We start from the raw sequence: 26,028 nt of genomic DNA, 5'->3' as shown, positions 1-26,028 counted from the left end.
GATTGTTAACATAAGAGTTCTTTAACCAAATGTAGCAGCAGAGGAAACTGCTCGGCCAATCGAGTATCTTAAACATCATGTTTGCCTAAACTATTTCCATTTTTGTCACCACTCTGTAAACCTGAAATATTGACAGAAAAGCACAATTAAACATTTAAAGCGGAGTTCCGGCCTCGGAAACTATTTTTCAATAAAAATACCCCAGGGACAGTCAGGGCTAGTACATTTCATAATGGATAGCCTCTGAACTGTCCCAGGTCGCACTTACCTTTTAGAAAAATTACTTACCTTGAAAATGTCTTGTCCAGCGCTGCCATCTCAGGTGTGGGCAGCTGATGCCAGCGCGTCCTCTTCGGCGTTCTCTTCCGTGTCCTCTTCGTCCCAGAATGCGCCTGCACCGGCCCCGCTCTTCAGTTCTGGTGCAGGCGCGTCATTCCTGCACAGCTTCTGGGCATGCCCAGAAGCTGTTTAGCAGGGAATGACGCGCCTGCACCGGAACTGACGAGTGGGGTCGGTGCAGGCGCATTGATACCTGGGAGCGATGACGTTCAACTCCCAGGAATCAATGCAAGCCAGGAAGTGGCGGCGCAGGCCGCACCCGCAGAGGGGGGAAGTGGAAGAAAGGTAAGTATATTTTCTTCTATAACAAGGTAAGTAAAGAAAAAAAAAATCGTCATTATCCATTTCTTTTTCAGGTGAATGTCAGCAAGCGGATGGCTCAAAGTCATTTTTGAGGCCGAAACTCCTCTTTAACTCCATCTTATTGATAGGAAATGTAAACTTCCATGCCTTCCCTTGAGTTCAGGGAAGAGTCTTGGAGACAATTACTTTTCGACAAAGAGGAACTATTTGTTTCATCTGTTTCCGACTTTGAAAGTGCACTAGAGTATTTAAAGCAGACCTTTACCCCATCTAAGACTTTACATAATTCCCTTCCACCTACCCATTAAACATTTTTTTTTTTTTTTTTTTAGGGGAGGAAACATTTCATTGGGTTCCACACTTCTGGGTTTTTCGCCTGGTTAGGCATGATATCTCTCCCACCCAAACACTCCTGAGACACTGATGGCAGACATCCCAGGAAGCTTCAGGCCAATCTCTGCAAACTAAGGCAATCTCCACTGAACTGCACATGTGCTGCCATGCAAATTCAGGTGCCAACTCAAAAGAACCTGGAAAAGACAGCTTGCTCCCTGATGACATCAGAGGAGAAGAACATGGCGTGGAACCCAGAGTGCTGAGACAGAATGGTGGCTTACACCTGTCAACACTAAATTTTCTGGGTTCAGCTTAATTTTGACCTCCCCCTAACTACTCCCACTAAGCTGCAAAGGCAGCCGTACAGGGGTATATACATGCAAAGCATCACGTTGTGGCAACAAATATCCCCACTGTCCTATTTAGTGGGCAGTACCACCTGCCAAATGGGGTCCATGCAGTGAATGCATGTGAGTGCACTACTCAAACGATGCAAAATGTGGTTTAGTTAGGGCCTGTTCACACTTTTGTGACTCCTTGCAGTGCATCAATGCATGTCATGTCCTACTAATGTGCATTGCATTAAGGCAGCCTATTTATTGTGAATAGGATGCCAATGTACTGCAACAGTATAGGACCTTTCCTGTATCTCCTACACTGATACAACGCTTCCTCCAGCCCGCACACCTAATGTGCATACAAATGTGAGTGTATATGTTTTTGGATATTTAATTAAACAGTTTTTATACAGAGAGCATTAGATGTTTTTCCTTTATTCCTGTGATTTTATGACTGAGACCTAGTCAATCAAGGAGGACAGAGCCACTTAATTATCCGTGCAGAGATCAGGGAGTACTTGGATCAAATGAGAAGATCAAGCATACCCCCTTGTTTGAGGATATTGTAAAGTTGATTTTGACCCAGTGGTGACACACGGGTCGAAATTTAAAGTGAGAGGCCATCCGTCATTGGTGGTGGGATCGTGAGCACCTTAAGCATCCATAGCGGCAGCTGCACATTTTCTGGGCACTAAAGAGACTGTCTATCCCTATTGAGAACCACCTTTATTTATATTGGACTAGCACTTAGCACTTTATATATATATTTTTTCACCTAACTTGTATTATACAGTGGGTACGGAAAGTATTCAGACCCCCTTAAATTGTTCACTCTTTGTTATATTGCAGCCATTTGCTAAAATCATTTAAGTTCATTCTTCTTCCTCATGAATGTACACATAGCACCCCATACTGACAGAAAAACACAGAATTGTTGACATTGTTGCAGATTTATTAAAAAAGAAAAACTGAAATATCACATGGTCCTAAGTATTCAGACCCTTTGCTCAGTATTTAGTAGAAGCCCCCTTTTGATCTAATACAGCCAGGAGTCTTTTTGGGAAAGATGCAACAAGTCTTTCACACCTGGATTTGGGGATCCTCTGCCATTCCTCCTTGCAGATCCTCTCCAGTTCTGTCAGGTTGGATGGTAAACGTTGGTGGACAGCCATTTTTAGGTCTCTCCAGAGATGCTAAATTGGGTTTAAGTCAGGGCTCTGGCTGGGCCATTCAAGAACAGTCACGGAGTTGTTGTGAAGCCACTCCTTCGTTATTTTAGCTGTGTGCTTAGGGTCATTGTCTTGTTGGAAGGTAAACCTTCGGCCCAGTCTGAGGTCCAGAGCACTCTGGAGAAGGTTTTTGTCCAGGATATCCCTGTACTTGGCCGCATTCATCTTTCCCTCGATTGCAACCAGTCGTCCTGTCCCTGCAGCTGAAAAACACCCCCACAGCATGATGCTGCCACCACCATGCTTCCCTGTTGGGACTGTATTGGACAGGTAATGAGCAGTGCCTGGTTTTCTCCACACATACCGCTTAGAATTAAGGCCAAAAAGTTCTATTTTGGTCTCATCAGACCAGAGAATCTTATTTCTCACCATCTTGGAGTCCTTCAGGTGTTTTTTAGCAAACTCCATGCGGGCTTTCATGTGTCTTACACTGAGGAGAGGCTTCCGTCGGGCCACTCTGCCATAAAGCCCCGACTGGTGGAGGGCTGCAGTGATGGTTGACTTTCTACAACTTTCTCCCATTTCCTGACTGCATCTCTGGAGCTCAGCCACAGTGATCTTTGGGTTCTTCTTTACCTCTCTCAACAAGGCTCTTCTCCCCCGATAGCTCAGTTTGGCCGGACGGCCAGCTCTAGTGTTAGGGTGCTGGTGGTAACCTGGCGACAGAGATAGGCCCCGATGTCCGCTAGAGGGCGGAGCTTGGACGGAACCCCCCAAGGTAAGTGACACAGGCTAGCCTGAGGTGCGGAGTCTAAGTATCCACCGGTTTTCGCCAGAGCCTCTAGTGGTGAGGATGGAGTTCGCTGCGTGTGGATACCAGGTCGCGGTCCTCAGGGTCGCCCGACCAGGGGTGAACCGATCAAGGTCCGAAGGCGGATAAACAGACAAGGGAGATCCGAGAGAATGGTCAAACAAGCCGGGGTCAGGACGGGCAGTAGACGAGCGGAGTCAGGAACAAGCCAAAAGGTCAACAGGAAATCAGCAGCAAACAGGTCACAGGTTCAGGAACAACGGCAGGAGCTGAAGACAAGACAGCACTGAACCTGTGTGCTGATCCAGCTTAAATAGAGCTCTTTCTAGATGAAAGGGGTGGAGCCGGAATAGTCTGTGAGTCTTAACTCATCCACTGCCAGAGCCTTCCTGACAGGTTCCTAACATTGCCCCCCCCTTAAGGGCAACCTCCGGGTGCCCAACAAGCTCCTTTTTTGTGGATGAGCACGAAAAAATGCTTGGATTAGGTCCGCAGCATGGACGTTGCGTTCAGGCTCCCAGGAGTTCTCTTCCGGACCATAACCCTTCCATTTGATGAGAAACTGTAGCTGGTTGCCTCTCTTTCGACAGTCCACCACAGCCTCAACCTCATACTCCACATCTCCATCCACGAACACAGGTTCTGGGGTACCTGAACTTCTACCAGGGAAGTTATCGGGGATCACGGGCTTCAGTAAGGAAACATGAAATATGGGATGGATCCGAAGGGTATCGGGTAGGGATAGTTCATAGGACACATCATTGAGTTTCCTTTTAACTGGAAATGGACCAATAAATCTGGGAGCCAGTTTCTTGGACGGACAGGCTAGGCGGAGATTAGCCGTGGAAAGCCAGACCCGATCGTCAGGTTGAAGAATCAACTCTCCCTTCTTTCTCTTGTCAAAGATCCTTTTGGACGCAGTTTGGGCCTTGGCTAAGGTCTCCCGCAGAAGGTTATTATTCCGGGAAAAGAAGTTGACAGTGTCTTGGACTGCAGGAACTCCGGATTCACATGGAATATCTGGTAAGAAGGAGGGATGAAATCCATAATTAGCGAAGAAGGGAGATTGGCCAGTAACAGAGTGCTTGGAATTGTTGTAGGAGAATTCTGCAAATGGTAACAGGGCTACCCAGTCGTCCTGGACAAAGGTGGTAAAGCACCGCAGGTACTGCTCCAGGGTTTGGTTTGTCCTCTCAGTTTGTCCGTTGGTCTGTGGGTGGTAGGCTGAGGACATAGACAGCTCGATCTTTAACAGTTTACATAAAGCCTTCCAGAAGCGGGACGTAAATTGTACCCCTCTGTCAGAGATGATGTTCCTGGGAATCCCATGGAGTCTTATGATCTCCCTAATGAAGATCTCTGCAGTTTCCCTTGCAGTGGGAGTACCCTTGAGGGGCAAAAAATGGGCCATTTTAGAGAGTCGATCTACCACCACAAAAATGGCAGAGCACCCTGCAGAAGGTGGAAGTTCCACGATAAAATCCATGGCAATTGTTTGCCAGGGCCGATCAGGGATGGGAAGAGGTCTGAGAAGGCCCCATGCCTTACTTCTGGCGGTTTTACACCGGGAACAGGTGGTACAGGAGAGTACATAACTCCTGCAGCTCTCTTCCATGTCAGGCCACCAAAAAGAACGCTGCAGGAGGTCAAGGGTCCTATGGACGCCAAAATGACCGGCCAGAGGGTGATCATGACAGGCAGCCAGAATTGCTGTTCTGACCTCTTCCGGGACGAAGATCTTGTCTTTAACCCATAACAAGCCATTTTTGTGCACCAGGGGTATTCCAGGTGGACCAGGAATGTGGGCAGAGGCTTGCTCAAGACGGGCCTTCAGATTTGTGAATAAAAGTAGGAACTTCTTTTCGGATAGGATGGTGTCAGGTACTGAAGTTTCCTTCGGGCTATCAAACATCCGGGACAGGGCATCCGGTTTAACATTTTTAGACCCAGGCCGATAGGTGATATGGAATGAAAACCTTGAAAAAAAAAAGTGCCCACCGTGCCTGACGGGGTCTCAAACGTTTTGCAGATCTCAGATACTCAAGGTTTTTGTGATCCGTAAAAATAAGAATAGGGTGTACAGCCCCCTCAAGCAAATACCGCCACTCTTCAAGTGCGGCTTTGATCGCCAGAAGTTCCCGGTCCCCAACATCATAATTCCTCTCTGCAGAGGAGAGTTTCCGGGAAAAGAAGGCTATTGGGTGTATCAAGTCCTTGGTTCCCTGTCTTTGGGAGAGGATTGCCCCGACAGCAACTTCAGAAGCGTCAACCTCAAGGAGGTAGGGTAAGGTGGGATCCGGGTGACTCAACACAGGGGCTGACGTGAAGAGCTTCTTAAGGACCAAGAAGGCGGACTGGGCTTCGGGGGTCCATTGAAAGCGAACACTCTTCTTGGTGAGCTGAGTAATGGGAGTGATGATATGAGAGAAACCCTTAATGAACTTTCTATAGAAGTTGGCGAAGCCAACGAATCGCTGCACTCCCTTTTTGTCAGATGGAGGTGGCCAATCCAGGATGGCAGAGACTTTCTGGGGATCCATCTCTATACCCTCTGTAGAAATTATTAACCCCAGAAACGGGATGCTGCTCCGCTCGAATTCACACTTCTCGGCCTTAACATAGAGACCATGCTGACGGAGGCGGCCGAGGACATTTCGAACATGCTCGCGATGTTGCTCCAGGGATGTAGAGAAGATTAGGATGTCATCTAGGTAAACTATGACAAAGATATCCAGCCAATCCCGGAAAATATCGTTCACAAAGTGTTGGAACGTAGCTGGGGCGTTGCAGAGGCCAAAAGGCATCACAAGATATTCGAAATGCCCGAACCTGGTACGAAAAGCTGTCTTCCACTCATCGCCTTCTCTAATACGGACTAAGTTGTAGGCCCCGCGGAGATCCAACTTAGTGAACAGGACAGCAGATCTGAGCCGCTGAAAGAGCTCGGGAACCAGAGGGAGAGGGTAGCGGTTCTTAATGGTAACTTTATTCAAGTCTCGGTAATCGATACAAGGTCGAAGGGAGTGATCCTTCTTTTCTACAAAAAAGATACCTGCCCCTGCCGGAGAGGTGGAAGGACGGATAAACCCCTTCTTCAGACTTTCGTCCACATAGTCCTTTAAAACGTCCAGCTCACGTTCAGATAGTGGGTAAATTCGGCCAAATGGGATCTCGGCTCCCGGGAGCAAGTCGATGGGGCAATCATATGAACGGTGAGGAGGTAAGGTCTCAGCTCCCCGCTTACTGAAAACATCCAGGAAGTCGTGATATGCCTTGGGTACAACAGAACATAAATCAGGCTCAGATTCGAGACAGAACAGAGTTTGGGGGGACTTGGATGGAGCGGGTAGACAGGAGTTCCTGCAGTAAGGAGACGGGAACTGGACGGCTCCTGTGATCCAGTTGATTTGCGGGTTGTGTGCCTGCAACCATGGCAATCCCAGGATAATGGGAAATAAGGGAGATGCGATGACATCCAAACGTATCAATTCCTTATGGCCAGATGGAGAGACCATTGGAAGAGGAAGGGTTTCTTGGGTCACGGGTCCAGACTTGATGTGGGAGCCATCGGCCAGGAAGATAGTGAGGTCCTGGGTCTTGGTCTGGAGAGGTATGCCTTGCTGCCCCGCAAAGGAACGGTCAATGAAACAACTGCAGGCTCCCGAGTCAATGATTGCTGTAACCTGGACGGGTCCTTCTGGGAGTTGCAAAGACACAGGAAAACCTAAGTGGGAGGTGGAGGTAACTGATGCCACACAACTGGAGGGCGAGACTAGCAAAGACTTATGGTGTTTTGCTGCGCAAGAGCGCACATAATGGCCAGCTTCTCCGCAATACAGGCAAAGATTACCCAGCTGGCGGCGACGTCTCTCCTCCGGAGACAAGACAGGCCGCATGACCCCAAGTTGCGTGGGTTCAGGGGCATCAGGCATGGCTCCGGCGGGAGCAGGGCTGGGAGAGACTGCCCCAGCGGAAGGGAAGTGTACAGAAGGTGCTACTCGTGGCAACATCCAGGCTGGCCGAAACTGCTGCGTTGATCGTTCCGCCCGGCGTTCTCGGAGCCGACGGTCGATTTGAATGGCCTGGGAGATCAAATTTTCTAGTGCGTCGGGGATGCCCACCCTGGCCAATTCGTCCTTCAGTGCTTCGGACAAGCCTAGACGGAACTGGTACCGGAGTGCAGCCTCGTTCCAGAAAGTGTCGGAACTCAGGCGACGGAAGTCCGTGACATAGTCTTCTACGGGTCTGCGCCCCTGCTGGAGAACGTGTAGCGCAGCTTCTGCGGTGGAAGATCGCTGTGGATCGTCATATAGTTGGGCCATAGCCTCAAAAAATGACAATAGAGAGTTCAAATGGGGGCTACCCTCTTCAAGGAGCCGATGGGCCCAGGACTGGGGTCCGCATAGTAGCAATGAAATAACAAACCCCACCTTGGTGGCCTCCAGGGAGAAGGTCCGGGGTTGCAAGGAGAAGTAGAGCTGGCAGGCATTGCGAAACGCTCGGAATTTACCCCGATCTCCGGAATATTTTTCAGGGGTAGGGACCCGAGGTTCCGGTGGCAGCATCACTACTGTGGGGCTGGAGGCCGGTGCTGCGGTTGCGGCAGCGGAGGAGGGAGCAGATGGCACAGTGGAATCTGCCGTGAGGGTTACAGAGCGTAATCGTCCCTCTAACTGTGTATAGCCATCCTGAAGCGTCCTCACGGCTTGAGACAGGGCTGCTAGGTGTTGGCCGATCTCCTCTAACGGTGAAGCCTCTCTTGCAGGTTCCGACATGGCTGTCTTGTACTGTTAGGGTGCTGGTGGTAACCTGGCGACAGAGATAGGCCCCGATGTCCGCTAGAGGGCGGAGCTTGGACGGAACCCCCCAAGGTAAGTGACACAGGCTAGCCTGAGGTGCGGAGTCTAAGTATCCACCGGTTTTCGCCAGAGCCTCTAGTGGTGAGGATGGAGTTCGCTGCGTGTGGATACCAGGTCGCGGTCCTCAGGGTCGCCCCACCAGGGGTGAACCGATCAAGGTCCGAAGGCGGATAAACAGACAAGGGAGATCCGAGAGAATGGTCAAACAAGCCGGGGTCAGGACGGGCAGTAGACGAGCGGAGTCAGGAACAAGCCAAAAGGTCAACAGGAAATCAGCAGCAAACAGGTCACAGGTTCAGGAACAACGGCAGGAGCTGAAGACAAGACAGCACTGAACCTGTGTGCTGATCCAGCTTAAATAGAGCTCTTTCTAGATGAAAGGGGTGGAGCCGGAATAGTCTGTGAGTCTTAACTCATCCACTGCCAGAGCCTTCCTGACAGGTTCCTAACATCTAGGAAGGGTTCTGGTCGTCCCAAACGTCTTCCATTTGAGGATTATGGAGGCCACTGTGCTCTTAGGAACCTTAAGTGCAGCAGAAATCTTTTTGTAACCTTGGCTTGGATCTGTGCCTTGCCACAATACTGTCTCTGAGCTCTTCAGGCAGTTCCTTTGACCTCATGATTCTCATTTGCTCTGACATGCATTGTGATCTGGAAGGTCTTATATAGACAGGTGTGTGGCTTTCCTAATCAAGTCCAATCAGTATAATCAAACACAGCTGGACTCAAATGAAGGTGTAGAACCATCTCAAGGATGATCAGAAGAAATGGAAAGCACCTGAGTTAAATATATGAGTGTCACAGCAAAGGGTCTGAATACTAAGGACCATGTGATATTTCAGTTTTTCTTTTTTAATAAATCTGCAACAATGTCAACAATTCTGTGTTTTTCTGTCAGTATGGGGTGCTATGTGTACATTCATGAGGAAGAAGAATGAACTTAAATGATTTTAGCAAATGGCTGCAATATAACAAAGAGTGAAAAATTTAAGGGGGTCTGAATACTTTCCGTACCCACTGTATATCCATTATTTATATTCATATGTGATGTGTTTAAGTTATTCAGGCACCTCATATTAGTGTTCCATCTGAGGTGGATGTATGGACACATTATGGATTATGCATATGAGTAGTTCTACTGATTTATTTAGATATTTATTTACCCTTATTGGTAGTTGCATTTTTTGCACAGTTTAGCACTTTATTCATTGCTCCTAGCACTTCTTTGTCGCGCGATATCACTTTATTTAAATGTACTGCAACAGATCAAAAAATGCACAAGACCTTTTTTTTTAGCAGTGCACAACATGGTATTAAAGTTGTAGGGTGTGTCATTGCATTTCATCCTACCCAATGAATGGCACTACAATGTACATAGAGCAGGTGCATATTATTAACTCACAAAATTTAGTCATACATTGCCACAATGCACACATGCAATTAAGAAGGCTTTCCCTGCAGGAAGATAAAGCAGGCTTCTTATTGCCTAAGGTTTACTTACCTGTGTTGTGCACTAAAACAAGTTTGAACATGTTTGTGTACTAGCATTCCAGCCTTGGCCTTTGACTATAATTATTGTTGGAAAGATAATATACTGATCAGCGGTTTAAGCATAATAACGTTTTAAACAGCTGATCTGTGTTGTTTCTGCATACATGGCTCAGTCACAATGCCAAGTTAATCTGTATTCTCAGACAGGGAAATATATATATATATACAAACAGTAAAGTGAAAGAAGTTCATTTCAGAGCAGATAATGACAATCAGAGTCATAATTTCAATCGTTATCTAACATATGACATATAAATAAGACGCATTGGAGGTGATATTGTTGTGTGAGCTAGAACAGAAGAATCTGGAACAATGGCAAACATCCCAAGATCCTCCTCACTGAATGTAAAAGAGAGTAAATTGGCCAATGAAGCAAAAGAAAGAACCCTCGATATCCTCCGTGATGCTCTGAAGAAGAAGGACAGTCTCTTGCTTGACAACCCAGAAGAGTTTGGTGGCCAGGAAAAGCCAAGTCACTTTCCATTGATCAGCACAGATCTGGTAAAAGAACTGATTCATCAACTGCAGAAAGTGACATTTCGGAAAAGTGTAGACCCCCAAAAAATTGCGTTTGTGCGTTCAAAAAATAGGGATGGAATTATATATTTGTGTCCAAAGTTTTGGGCACAGCATGAATTCCTTGAACTTGACTCTCGCCCGGAGACTCTTATAAGGATGACTCTACGCTTACTTGGGTACAGATACACAGAGGTGAACACAGACAATCTGCCTTCTATTTCAGCCTGTCCCATTGAGCAAGCATGTTCAACTGTCATGAATCATTCAACGACTTACATAAAAGGCTCGTTTTCCTGTTGTGGCGAGAGATCAGTGGACACCGTCTGCGAGAAATCTCTCATGAGTGTTTCAATAAGGTATTTATCAAATAGTAAAGCTATTTTAACTTGATCATTTTTAAAATGCATGGGCAGAATTGCTAGCTTCCAACTTCGTTAGCTCTGGTATATGCTAAACATAATGAGATATGGGGCTAACAGTAAAATATTTTTCCTACCCATAATATGTATTTCTTAACCCACTTAAGTCCACTCTGGGGAGACTCACCTTCTCTGTCCTATAGTTCTCAGTTATTGCATTGATCCAAAGAAGGCTGTTGCTCACAAGTCCATAAAGTATGCCGGTGTCTAGAGACTTTTTGCAGATGCCAGCAAAGAAATGAGCCAAACTCCAAAGATATCATTGTCTTGAAAAAGCTAGACATGTGCACCCCGGAAGTTTTCATTTTGTGTCATTTCGGATGCATCCGTTCATCAAAGAATCTTGTTTTTTTGTATTCAATATGTTGACATGGATTTGTTTTCAGAATGCATTTCGTATCTTCGGTATTCGTTTCATATATTTGTTAGTCTGAGTTGGTATGAAACATTTTGCAATTTTTCTCAAAGATTGCTATATATTTGATATATAAAAAAAAAAAAAAAACCCCGTAATAGATCACCTGAGAAGCAAAGGGGTTACTTTAGTGACAAAAAGTCATAATAGGGTTTACTGGAAAAATATAAAATTAATTTAAATTTGTGACAAAAATAATCAATACTCAAAACAATTTGATTTGCAGCGCCACAGGACCACTCGGATCCACAGCAAGCACCACAAGTAAAGGTGCATATAAAACCAACAAACCGGAAACAAAAAACATAAGACACAACACAAATTAAACTTGTCATCTGGAAGCCAAATGTCAATACACAAATAGGATGTCATGCGATAATTATCTCCTGTTAATTAAAAAATTGGTAGAAGACCAATATAATTCAAAATTTATTAATATATGCGTTTGGTTATGGTGACAACACCTGATTAGGTGAGTGATCTATGGGCATATACTATAGCTGATAAATTACTAGGGCCTGTTGCTGTTTTATGTTTGGGGTTATACTGTATATTGGATTCAGTTGTGCTCATGAGTTTACATACTCTGGCAGAATTTATGATTTCTTGGCCATTTTTCAGAGAATATGAATGATAACACAAAAAACTTTTCTTTCACTCATGGTTAGTGATTGGCTGAAGCCATTTATTATCAATCAACTGTGTTTACTCTTTTTAAATCATAATGACAACAGAAACTACCCAAATGGCCCTGATCAAAAGTTTACATAACCAGTACTTAATACAGTGTATTGCCCCCTGTAACATCAATGACAGCTTGAAGTCTTTTGTGGTATTTGTGGATGAGGCTCTTTATCTTCTCTGATGTTAAAGCTGACCATTTTTCCTGGCAAAAAGCCTCAGGTCCCTGTCAATTCTTATACTGTCTTGCATGAACTGCCAGTTTGAGATCTCCCCAGAGTGGCTCAATAATATTGAGGTCAGGAGACTGAGATGGCCACTCCAGAACCTTCACTTTATTGTAGCTAATGACAGGTCGACTTGGCCTTGTGTTTAGGATCATTGTCATGTTGGAATGTCCAAGTACGTCCCATTTGCAGCTTCTGGGCTGATGAATGCAAAATTTCCTCCAGTATTTTTTGATAACATACTGCATTCATCTTGCCATCAATTCTGACCAAATTTCCTGTGCCTTTGTAGCTCACACATCCCAAAAACATCAGCGATCCACCTCCATGTTTCACAGTAGGAATGGCGTACCTTTCATCATAGGCCTTGTTGACTCCTCTACAAATGTAGCGTTTATGGTTGTGGCCAAAAAGCTCAATTTTGGTCTCATCACTCCAAATGACTTTGTGCCAGAAGGTCTGAGGCTTGTCTCTGTGCTGTTTGGCGTATTGTAAGCGGGATACTTTGTGGCATTTGTGTAGTAATGGCTTTCTTCTGGCGACTCGACCATGAAGCCATCCTTCTTCAAGTGCCTTCTTATTGTGCATCTTGAAACAGCCACACCACATGTTTTCAGAGAGTCCTGTATTTCACCTGAAGTTATTTGTGGGTTTTTCTTTGCATCCCGAACAATTTACCTGGCAGCTGTGGCTGAAATTGTAGTTGGTCTACCTGCCCGTGGTTTGGTTTCAGCAGAACCCCTTATTTTCCACTCCTTGATTAGAGTTTGAACATTGCTGATTGGCATTCTCAATTCCTTGGATATCTCTTTTTATATCCCTTTCCTGTTTTATACAGTTCAACTACCTTTTCCTGCAGATCCTTTGACAATTCTTTTGCTTTCCCCATGACTCAGAATCCAGAAATGTCAGTACAGCAATGGATGACAGATGCAAGGGTCTGTCAGGAGTCCAGAAACTCATTGACCTTTTATACACACACACTAATTACAAGCAAACAGATCATAGGTGAGGATGGTTACTTTTAATAGCCATTCAAACCCCTTTGTGTCAACTTGTGTGCATGTTAACAGGCCAAAATCACCAGGGTATGTAAACTTTTGATCAGGGCCATTTGGGTAGTTTCTGTTGTCATTATGATTTTAAAAAATAAAATAAACACAGTTGATTGATAATAAAAGGCTTCAGCCAAACACTAACCATGAATGAAAGAAACATTTTTGTGTTATCATTCATATTCTCAGAAAAATGGCCAAGAAATCATAAATTCTGCCAGGGTATGTAAACTTATGAGCACAACTGTATATTATCAAGTTGAAAGGATTCAATATTTTGACATGCTAGTCCAACCCACCAAGAGAAATGGCATGAGCTGATTAGACAATATCAACTTGCGTCATGTGCATTCAAGTTAATGAATGGAACAAAATTCGGATTGTTATCCAAATCCAAATTATTGAACAAAATAGAAAATTTTATTAATCTCCCATGGGTCCAAACTACTATCTGAATGAAACAAATGCACTAGTTAATTTCGATAAAAATTTATTTCGGAATCATTGACATTCGTTACTATGTCCATTCGGAGATTCGTATACATCTGAATCTCAGAAAATAAAATGTTTGCCCGAAAAACAAAATGAAACGGACATGTCTAGTAAAAACTTTATTTTAGACAATACGCAGAAAACTTCTCCAGACCCCCCCTCACTTGTGACAACTGTCTAAGATAGGATTTCCCTCAATTTAAACAGATTTCTTTTCTTTCACTTATGTGTCCACAAGACAAGAATGGAAGAGAAATCTCTAATAGGACAGAGGTGAAAAAACATTAAGATTTTCCCTACTCTATCGAAACAGTAGTAGCACCCTCCTTTTCCATGACAGGCAAACCTAAGATCTTCCATAGGATATCATAATCAGGATGAGTCCACCACAAAAAATACATTCCAACCAAATGGGAGATCCAAGGTCACAAATAAATCCAATCTGTAATAATATATAAATGTTGCTGCATTATGTTTTTGTTCGATTCAGCACCTTGTTCAATATAAAAATAATTTCAATTTGTGACAAAAATATTTAATACTAAAAACAATGTGATTTGCAGCTCCACAGGACCACTCAGATCCACAGCAAGCACCACAAGTAAAGGTTCATATAAAACCAACAAACAAGAAACAAAAGACACAACACATAATAAATGTAAATTAAATGTAAATTAAAAAAACAAAAATGACTTGCTTTACATATCTGGCAATAGTACATTTAGAGTCATTTTCAGGGACCTTAATTGAAGGAAAAAATGTTATTCTCCTACTGTTCACATTTAAAACCATTTCCACTCTATTGAAACAGTAGTAGCACCCTCCTTTTCCATGACAGGCAAACCTAAGATCTTCCATAGGATATCATAATCAGGATGAGTCCACCACAAAAAATACATTCCAACCAAATGGGAGATCCAAGGTCACAAATAAATCCAATCTGTAATAATATATAAATGTTGCTGCATTATGTTTTTGTTCTAAAGAAGTGAAGCTGGACTCTACCCATGAAAAGAAAACAGCCCAAGCAGAGTGGGCATTCAGAATATATGGAGAAGGAATGCAAACTAAAAAATAAAAATGACTTGCTTTACATATCTGGCAATAGTACATTTAGAGTCATTTTCAGGGACCTTAACTGAAGGAAAAAATGTTATCCTTCTTCATACTGTTAAAACCATTTCCACGCCAGCTTTAGTGCATTATATATAACCCAACTTGACTCTACTGGAAGTGTGATGTGGACAGAAATATAGACATTGTTGTGGAGGAGTAGAGGAAAGCCTAGAAGCACCATGCTCCTCCATAAAAGGCCAATCTTACAACACGTAGCATAATCAGGGTGGGACCACCGCAAACATGACATGCTAACCAAAAGAGAGATCGAGGGCTGCGTGACGTTACAATCTGTAAAGATTTATAAATGTAGCTGTATTACATATTACTTCCAGAGTAGTCAAGCTGGAAATCCCCAATGAAATAAAAAATAGACTTGATTGAGTGGGCATTTGGATCATCTGGAGTTGGAACCCAGACTGAATTATAACAAACTTACCTTGCTTGCATCACATGTCTGCCAATAGTATTTTAGAGACTTTGAATTCTTTTCAGGGTCCTTCCCCAATTATATAGTACTGCCAACATTTTCTGATATCCAGAGTAAAATTTTGTTTCTGTATGGTTTGGATTGTTGGCATAACCAGGGTAGAACAATTCCTTGGCAAGGGTCAAATTTTGAAACAAGCTAAGGGAGAAAGGATGACATAGCTGTCCTAACAATCCTGTCCCCCTGACCTAGCTTGTAACGAGGCTTCACCAAAATACCTTGAAGATACCTTCTTCTCATGGCCAAGGTCATAGCCACCCTTTAGGTGCTGTACTAGCAACAGGATATGATAAATAGTCCGCTTCCTGTTCCAGACTCCATTGTATCGGTAGATTCGCGTTGACTGACCAGAGTCTGCAAATCTTTCTATCCACGTTGTGGAGCTCATTGGGGAGAAACAAATTCAGAATGTCATTATACCAGTTCTTACTTTAACCTATCAGTTGCCACGCCTGAAATAAAGACCGCACACAGATTGCAATAAGCCCCAATAACCATGAGGTACACATCTACAAGGAAAATGGGAACCAGTGGGTGAAGGTCATGAGCTAAAGGAGCACAATTAGAGGCATAGACTGGGCTCCTAAAAGTGATCGCCTAGTGACCTGTGGAGCTGATCGCAATGCTTATATGTGGAGCCAAAAAGATGGAGTATGGAAACCTACATTGGTTATCTTGCGTATAAATTGAGAAGCAACCTTTGTCAAGTGGTCACCTTTTGAAAATAAGTTTGCAGTGGGGAGCTTCACAAGACTCATATCCGTGTGCTACTTTGAGTAAGAAAACTACTGGTGGGTGAGCAAACACATCAAGAAACCAATCCGTTCTACTGTGCTAAGCCTGGACTGGCACCCAAATAATGTACTTTTGGCTGCAGGATCCTGTGATTTCAAGACTAGGGTGTTCTCAGCATATATTAAGGAAATTGACAAGAAGCCAGCTAGCACTCCTTGGGGATCAAAAATGCCTTTTGGGCAGCTAATGTCAGAGTTTGAAAGTGCTGGCAACGGCGGCTGGCTCCACAGTGTAAGCTTTTCTGCTAGTGGAAACCGTTTGGCCTGCGTCGGTCATGACACTATTGTGTCTGTGGTTGATGCATCTAAAAACACAAGCATTTCACAGCTGAAGATTGAATTCTTGCCTCTCCTGAGTGTCATCTTTGTGTCGGAGAACAGCGTGATAGCAGCTGGACATGACTGTTGCCCTATGCTTTTCACATTGGATGATCATGGCTCATTGACATTTGTGTCTAAACTGGACATCCCAAAGCAAAGCACTCAGCGTAACATTTCAGCTATGGAACGCTTTAGAAACATGGATAAGAGAGCAACTACTAAGGACCGCAAGACCACATTGGACACTGCATCAGAACAGCATCACCCAGGTGTCTATTTCTGAGGGGGACAAATCTGATTGTCGCAAGTTCTTTACTACCGGCATCGATGGTGCAATGACTATCTGGGACTTTAAGACTCTGGAATCTTACATTCAATGCCTGCGCATTATGTAACTGAAGAGCAACTGCACAAGCAAGCCAAATAAGCAAAGCTGCAAAAATCTTAAGATGTTCTGTGACATTTTGCAGATCTGTTGTACACTTGAGAAATAAAAGTAAAGAAGCTTAAGTGTAATGTGTAATGGGATCCAGTTTTTTAAAGCACAATGCATCAATACAAATGAAAGTCTGATTTTTTGGTCTTGAAATTATATTACTTAACAAACATTGTGCGGGACCAGAAATTCATGAATAAAAGCATCAGTAATTTGTGAATTGTCTTCTAGAAAATAAAAATGTGGAAAATTTTGGCTTCTAAAATAAAAAAAAAAAAAAGGATATGATAAATACAGAAATACTCACCTGTTCCCAGATGTTCCCCAGCTGGCTGGTTGTATGAATGATGCCTCACAATGTTGCTAGCAAGTGACAGCTAGCAAACACCATCTAAAAACAAGTGAGTATTTCCCTACCCTTTATTGTCTGCTGGTACCTAAAAGGTTCTCTGAATCTACTAGCACACCTTTTGAGTTGGCAACACGGCAGAATGGTTCCTGAGCAAGGACATCTTTTTAGGGCAATAAAAAAATGGAGAAAGATTATAGGCTTTTTTTGTCTAAAAATCAATGGTTTCCTTTACCTTTGTTATGTAACGGTATCAGCCAAATGATCAGACCAGCGGTGATGTGCAATTTCTACTTTACTTAACAATGTAGAACGTAGATTACACAGGAGATCATGTGGACAGGGGTTTGCAGTACAAAACAGCAATATGAGGAAGGGAGGAACAGGCATAACACATACAGTATGAAAACAATTCTATTGCAGTTCTACATATGGCCACTAGATGGCAGCAGAGTGCTTTGAAATCAGTTTACTGATAGGATAAAGAGCAGAATATTCTCACGTGTTCCAAGAGATTTCTTGCTCATTCAGCAGACTGTGAGCTGAGGGGATTTCCTGCTGGCACAGACTTCACACAGGCACTGCTGATGCTGACTTCGGTCAGGAGGCTCTGGGGGCCGTAGATAGGACCAACCCACTGCTTGGACAACTTCTCCACATGGACTGTAACAGAGTCCTCTCCAGTGACTGGGGCTTGGATAGATGTTGCGTGCTCTTGTGCTCACTGCTGGTGGCCCACACACCAGACTGATCGAATGAGGACCCAGCACCTGGGGACAGCTCACTTGCCCAGTCACTGCTGTCCCATCAGGCAGGATCTCTCTGAGCACAGGAAGCTGGGCGGAGCTGGCATTTATACTCCCTGGGCGTGTCCAGGAACTCAGGGGATGCTGGGAGCCCAGAGGATTGTGGGGAATAGAGTAAAAGGGACTTGCACCTGCATCTGGATAAAGTGGCACACCACTACACCTTTACAAGCTTTTATCCCTGAATTCTAGAAAAAACATAATAGCTTACATTTCCTATCAATAAATTGAGAATCAGATTTTTCCCCAAAATTTCTGGCCCCCAGAGTGCTGCTAAAAATTAAAATAGACAATCCTTCTAAAAACCTGTTAGCTAAGAAGAAGAACTTAGATTACTCTGCTGCTACATATGATGGAAGAACCCTGTGGTTAATGATTGCTTAGTATACTGGACCTTTTTTTACTTTCATATTTATCACTTTCAGCTCTTTAAACTTTGAACATTGGCTCAGCAACTCTTGCAGGAGCAATATAGATCAGCTGTTTAAACAGAGTTACGTCTACACATTTACAAACAGCTGATCTGTATTGCTCCTAGAAGAGTTCCAATGAATGCTTTAAAGTTTAAATTCCTATTTTCTGAAAGCAATAAGTATGAAAGAAAAAGAGGGTCTATATTTGAAAGGATTGTTAACATAAGAGTTCTTTAATCAAATGTAGCAGCAGAGGAAACTGCTCGGCCAATAGAGTATCTTAAAGATCATGTTTGCCTTATCTATTTCCATTTTTCTCACCACTCTGTAAACCAGAAATATTGACAGAAAAGCTCAATTAACCACTTTACCACCGGAGGATTTTGCTGTCTTCCGTCCAGGCCACTTTTTGCGATTCGGCGCTGTGCGACTTCAACTGACAATTGCGCGGTCGTGCGACGCCGTACCCAAACGAAATTTACGTCCTTTTTTTCCCACAAACAGAGCTTTCTTTTGGTGGTATTTGATCACCTGTGCGATTTTTACTTTTTGCGCTATAAACAAAAAAAGAGCGTTTATTTTGAAAAAAAAACAATATTTTTAACATTTTTTATATGAAATTCCCCCCAAAAAAGATGTAAAAACCAATTTTTTAAAAAATTTTTGGCCAATTTGTTTTCTGCTACCTATGTTTGGTAAAAAAAATCACAATAAGCGTATTTTGATTGGTTTGCGCAAAAGTTATTGCGTTTACTAACAAAGGGAAAGATTTCTGTCATTTTTGGTGTTTTTTTTTTTAACGCGTAATGGCGGCGATCTGCGATTTTTTTTGTGGGAGTGCGACATTGCGGCGGACAGATCGGACCCTTGACTGACATTTTTGACACTTTTGGGGTTACCAGTGACATTACTGCAGTAATCAGTGCTATATATATGCACTGTTACTGTAAAAATGACACTGGCAGGGAAGGGGTTAATTTTATTGGAGAGGGAGGGGTTAATGTATGCCTGGTGCTTACTGACGTGTAGGGGGGGAGGTGACTGAGTGAGTCATGGACAGATCGGATGTCCAGCTATGCTGAACAGTCCGATCTGTCACTCCCTGTCACTATGGAGATCCACCCGCTGTGTTTACACACAGCGGGCGGATCTCCACACTAGATCCCCGGCGATCGGGGCAGAGCAGCGGCGATCGCCGCTGCTCCTCCCCTGGCCCGACTCCCGCTGTGAATGAAAACAGCGGGAGCGAGCCTCCGGCGGCGCGCAAGCGCCGCCCAGAAGGGGGAGTGTCTGACGACGTTAATACTACGTCGTCAGACGATAACGAACCACTTTGCTGCAGTACTATTACCGTACTCGGTCGGCAAGTGGTTAAACATCTGACTCCATCTTATTGATAGGAAATGTAAACTACCATGCCTTCCTTGAGTTCACGACACCCTAATAAAATTGGGTCTGATAGATCCTGCCGCGGTCCCTTCACCTGCTCCGGCTCATCGCCTGTCACCATTGTGGCAATCTTCATTCATAACTCCCTCCCATTTGAGTTACAAGGACCCAGAGAGCCGTTATATAATCATCAGGGGTCGCATCATGGGAAAGGAGTTGACCATAGCAAACCTATATGCCCCAAGTGGAGCTACGGTACAATTTTTTCTAGATTTTTTCATTGAGTTAGAGAAACATCACTCTTCCCACATAATACTAGGAGGGGACTTCAATATGGTCGCTCACCCGACCATGGATAGGAGCAACCCATCTTCCTCATCTAAGACATTCCCCAGAACTCTGGAACGCAAACTCAATAATTTACAACTAGTGGACACCTGGAGATGTTTAAATATGGGTGCCAGAGAATATACGTTTTACTCCAACCCTTACAATTCTTCGGCCAGAATAGATTATGTCTATGCCTCACAAGTAGTCTTAGCAAACTCAATCTCAGCAGATATATTCCCCTGCGTATGGTCTGACCATCACATGGTAATATATGACACAAGAGGTATAGGTCTCACCCCTACTCCTTTCTCGTGGAGACTAAACGACTCTATCTTGGCGAATATTCAGGACTCTCAGGAGGTCTCAGAGGCCCTCACAGAATTTTTCAGACTTAATCCCACAGACGATACCTCGGTTCAAAATACATGGGTCACACACAAAGCCTTCATTAGAGGCAAACTCATGGCGTTAGCAGCTAAGAAAAACCGTGTACGCACCACGAAAATACAAGCCCTAACTAAAGATCTTCAAGATCTATATAAAAACTATAATACCTTGCATGACCCAAACATCAGGACTCAGATAGATCAAAAAAGAACAGAATTGAATGGTATACTCCCTGAAAATTCAGAGAAATCTCTTAGATACACTAGATCCAGATTTCTTTTATATGGGAATTCTTCCTCCACAATGCTGACCAGGAAACTCAATCAAACTGTCAAACCACCACATGTATATAAGTTAAACACGCCCTCAGGCTTGACTACTTCTCACCCCAAAGAGGTCATGGGTATATTTGAAAAATTCTACTCAAATCTGTTATCTCCCCCATCTACATCGGCCCCACTAGATTCCCAAAAATGGCTGGATGATATCCCATTACCCTCTCTGTCATCATCGGGCGCTGAACTGTTAAATGCTTCGATCACTGACATTGAGGTGGAACAGATTATCAAATCTCTCCGCAATTCTTCTGCCCCCGGTCCAGATGGATTTACAGCTATTTACTTCAAAACATTCACACAAATTCTTTCCCCTAAACTTTCTCAGCTTTTCAACCACATACTCAAAGGCAATGCGTTCCCAGAAGAGATGTCCCTAGCTAATATGGTTCTACTTCCCAAACCCAATAAAGACTTACCTAACCCCCAAAATTTCAGACCGATCTCAATAATCAATAATGATCTTAAACATTTTAGTAAAATTCTTGCCGCCAGACTCTCCAACAAAATTCCTTAGCTCATCTCCACATCCCAATCAGGCTTCATCCCAAACCGCCAAATTACTGATAATATCAGATTGGCATGTAACGTCATTCAGGATGCAAACCTACACAAAAAACAACTTTTACTTTTGGGACTTGACATCCACAAGGCCTTCGACAGTGTCTCCTGGGATTATCTTAAACGTCTCCTCCCCAGTAACACAGTAGTTTCGGATTCCCTAAAAATTTGGAGACTCGCAGAGAAGAAATGGCCCCTAATATCAAACCCCCCCATGGGCACTTCCTTTCTGGGAGATCCTAGATTCAAGGAAGCATTTAATTCTCCTCAACAGTTTGCATGGTGGTCTGACAATAAGCTAACCACAATTTTTGACCTATTTGATGCATTCGTTTGAATACTTTAAAAACCAAAACCATATACCTCCCTCCGAAAAATTAAACTGCTAACTGATCAAAAATTATTTCACATCTTTACAATCTCAGCCCTCTGGTACCCCCCACTTTTGAACAAATTTGCCTGAAAGACCCCCTGGGCAGAGGTCATATCTCTACTCTATACTCCCCCCTAAACCCACAGGACACTGAGCTGAAATTGAAATACATAACAGATTGGGAGTTAGATTTACAAGAACCTCTATCTGCTGGTGATTGGCAGAATATGTGGCTGAACTTACGAGGCTCTACCAGATCGCTGGGAGTGAGAGAAACAGCTGTTAAGCTTTACACAAGATGGTCTTACACACCCGAAAAACTAAACAAAATATATCCTGATGTCTCCCCCAATTGTTTTAGAAACTGTAATGGTACAGGTTCATTAAAGCACATATTCTGGGATTGTCCCAAAATTCAGGATACTTGGTCGGAGATTTTTCAAATATTTAAGAAGATTACGGACAAAAACCTCACACTAACACCTTCACAATATTTATTGTTTAAAGGCATCCCTGATCTGACCATACCATTGACCCGTTTGGTGCATACAATTTGTGTAGCAATGCTGTGGTCGATAGCTAGACAATGGTTGGAACCACATGTCCCTTATGCTCTGGTTAATCACATAGTTACATAGTTACATAGTAGGTGAGGTTGAATAAAGACAACAGTCCATCCAGTTCAACCTGTGTAGGTGTGTGTGGCTGTAATCATCTCACATACCCCTGAATGTTCTGATCCTTGAGATGTAAGTCTAAGAGTCTTTTGAAAGCCACCATACTACCCGCAGAAACCACCTCTTGTGGTAGAGAATTCCACAATCTTGTAGCCCTAACAGTAAAGAACCCCCCACGTTGCCTGAGGTTAAAACGCTTCTCCTCTAATCGCATTGTATGCCCTCGAGTCCTCATGCAATCCCTTCGAATGAACAGCTTTTTTTCTAAGCTGGCATCCCCATTAAGATATTTATAAATTGCTATCATGTCCCCCCTCAGACGTCTCTTCTCCAGGGAGAATAGAAGAATAGAAGATATCAGATCAACAGAAGCATGTCATCATTCTATTACAAATTCTAAAAAAAATATATGATCTGAAATGGACCCCTTGGTACTTATATAAAAGCTCCCTAATTACCTAATTTATATTGATTTTCCGGATTTCCCTTAATTAATGGAGCAATAATTACTACTATTCCCCCAGATAATGGCTGCAAGGGGCGCCCCCTATTGAGGCAGACGGGGTGCCCAACACATCGGCCAATCCTCATTTGTTTTCTCTTTGTTGCATCATTAATTCCCTATAATTTCACTTAAAAATTATTTATTTTGCTTCAGTTCTCACATCAATTGATATGTAAGACTCTACCTCATTTCTGCGTTTCAATCCTACAATGCACACTCTCTTGTGCTGATAACATAAAAGTAGTAATATCTTATCCTGGCAGATAATGTCTGAATTTCCCATTGTCAAACGATGTATGATTCTTACACTGTACCTGTATTATTCATTGTTATAATCTTGACTTTGCATATGTATCACTGTTTACTTTTATTTTCAATAAACGTTTATAATCAAAAAAAGAATGGGATTTCCAACAAGCTCATGTAGGTGCGATGGCAAGATGGCATATGGTGTATACATGTGTTTTATGTTTATCACATTTTACATTTTTAAAATTATTTCCATTGTATATTTCCTTTATCAGAACCCTAAGAGATGCCAGACCTCTCTTGAGCCGTGCAGAAAATCTCTTAGAATATGTCATAACAAAACGGTGAGTAGGTTTATACGCTCTACTTTATACCATGTTTATTCTTTTATTATTAGGATGGTCACATATGAACTTATTTTTTGTGGAAAATGATGGCCAGTCATAGATCTGCCACCTTCACTAGAATAGTGCACTTCTGAGGGAACTTTAAATGCAAAGCAACTAAAGATCCTGTGTTTAACTCTAATAGAAAAATATAATGGCTTTTGATACATTTTATTTTTTTTTTTTTTAATTTAATTAAAAAAAAACAAAAAACAAAATCAAGTTTACAAAGTGATGCTTAATCTATTTTATGAGAACATTAAGGGCTCTTTCACACTGCGATCCGCTCCGGCACTTTTTTTTGCTCCGTATGTCCGCATATCATCCCATCCGTTTGCGGATGATATACGGACATAATGTAAGTCTATGAGCATTGCGGATGTCAGCGGATGACACCGCTAACATCTGATTTTCCTTCCTTTCCGTTTTTTCAACGGAACAAATATAGGGATCTGTTCCGTTCCCAAAAACGGAACAGAACTTAAAGGAAGAAAATCGGATGTCAGCGGATGGTCATCCGCTGACATCCGCAATGCCATTGACATACATTATGTCCATAAATCATCCACAAAAAAATAGGATGATTTACGGACATGCGGAACGCCTGTGTGAAAGGGCCCTTAGGCCCCTTTCACACTTGCGGACCGTTCAGATCCGCCTGTCAGTTTTTAAGGCGGATCTGAACGGATGCCCCATGCATCCCTATGGGGCATAGGATGTCAGCGGAGACATGTCCGCTGACATCCAAACCGATCCTGTCAAATCCGGACGGATGGAAACCCTATGAGTCCGTTCTCATCCGATCCCATCCGATCTGGATTTGACGGATCGGATTTCAGCGGACATGTCTCCGCTGACATCTGCTGCCCTATAGGGTTGCATGGGGCATCCATTCAGATCCGCCTAAAAAACTGACAGGTGGATCTGAACGGTCCGCATGTGTGAAAGGGGCCTTAGTTTTATAAATATGCCACTTAATGTATTTAGATTGCCCCATCTCTGATAGAAGAGAAGGACAGCGTTTACCATTTCTCAGAGCCATTCAGCTGTGTGTGTAATCTGATCCCAGTTCTTTAGGAATTCACCACCTGCAGGCTGCAAGTAGCAATAAATGAATATTCATCTATACAATTACAATCTTCAATGATTAAAAATAAGTAATTAAAAAAAGGGTACTGAGCATACTGCATATATTAAATATATAGAAAAAACACTGTAAATATAAATGAATTGAAGTGACCTTGACATTACATCTGTAGCACTGTCCCCGTAGGGCTTGCTGTGTGTTGACTTCTTAGGCCTCCCTCTGATTACCTGTAGACAGTCACTGGGGGGTTTTCACATATCCCTCCTCACTCCCGTTTTGCTCGATACTCAATAAATAGTCCAGGGGATTTGGTTTTTTATATTTATTGTGGAACTTGGACGGGAGAAGACAATAGTTGGATACTCCAACTGAACTATTCACAGGAGATAAGGACAACTTTCACTTGGCCTCACCAGGTTATTTGTGGAAGCAGACACACTGCTTTAAACATACTGCCACTTGTATGGAAGAATTATGTCTTCTTGCTCTCTTTGGCAGCAGACTTGATGTAACTACTTTATCTTCAGGACGCTCTCTAGCATCCCATTTACTGACACCCCTCTAATGACTCTTCCAGCTGAAGGGATGGCCCTCACATGGGAGGCCCCATGACACAGATCTCTACTCACTGTAGGCAGAATCAGATCCTTTCCAGTGTCTCCCTTCCAGTCAGCTCTGCAGGACATCTGGGTTCAGCTCCTATCTGGCTTTCAGGCCCTCAGGTCAACTACCTGAGGCCGCATGGCAGCTTCTACAGAGGAGGGGCAGCCACCCCTCTCTCTCAGACCCCGCTCTCCAGCCGAAGAACCCGAGCACATGTGCCCTTGCCATTAATACAGTCACACAGAATGCACAAGGCACTTTCCTCTGCCAATCACCAGGGCTGTAACAATGCCTGTGCCCTCCCTTGTCAGGTTTCTTCCCACTGCCCAATATGCCTCCCTATTGAACCAGTGCAAAACATTCAGACATGCTGAGCTGCACCTGATCACCATGAGCAGACCCTACCATTGGATCCTGCTCTCTGGTAGGCAGAGACATTATAAATTTACCTGGCAATCTTCCTGGTAACAATATGTGCTGCGCTAAACAATATAATTAGATAATTCAAAGTGACATAGTGCAAAAAATATATAGTGACTGATATCTTATATTATGGGTATTATCCAATACATAAAAAACAATCAAGTCCGTGCAGAGAAAACTATATCCAAACTCCACAGTGATGTGATATAGTGAGTAAAAAGTTAAGTTCAAAAATCCCAGTAGTTGTTACATCCACAAGGTATCTTGAAAAATAACGATAAAAAACACCAACGTGCAGATCACCGTGTGATTGAATAGGTTGGCAGCTTACCAAATTGAGTGGGTCACTCAAATCAATGAGTAGACCTATAGGAGCTTTTAGGTAGAAATACCAAGTACGGCCACAGGGTGTCACCTCACCGACTCAGAGTAGAAATTTATATAATGCATATAAGAGAGATAAAAACAGGGACATAGCGTAATT

General features: G+C 43.3%; 1 pseudogene across 1 annotated transcript; it reads left to right on the top strand.

Annotated features, from left to right (window-relative positions):
* The first annotated feature begins 15,528 nt into the window (after window positions 1-15,528).
* On the top strand, window positions 15,529-16,745 carry LOC309557822 (actin-related protein 2/3 complex subunit 1A-A-like; annotated as a pseudogene). Its single transcript has one exon. The product of its transcript is annotated as an actin-related protein 2/3 complex subunit 1A-A-like (transcript).
* Window positions 16,746-26,028: the final 9,283 nt, after the last annotated feature.

The sequence above is a fragment of the Pelophylax lessonae genome (assembly GCF_965119305.1).
Source record: "Pelophylax lessonae genome assembly, chromosome: 6".
Taxonomy (NCBI): Eukaryota; Metazoa; Chordata; class Amphibia; order Anura; family Ranidae; genus Pelophylax; species Pelophylax lessonae.
The sequence above is the reverse complement of the archived record's forward strand: the minus strand, read 5'-3'. Positions and strand labels throughout refer to the sequence as shown.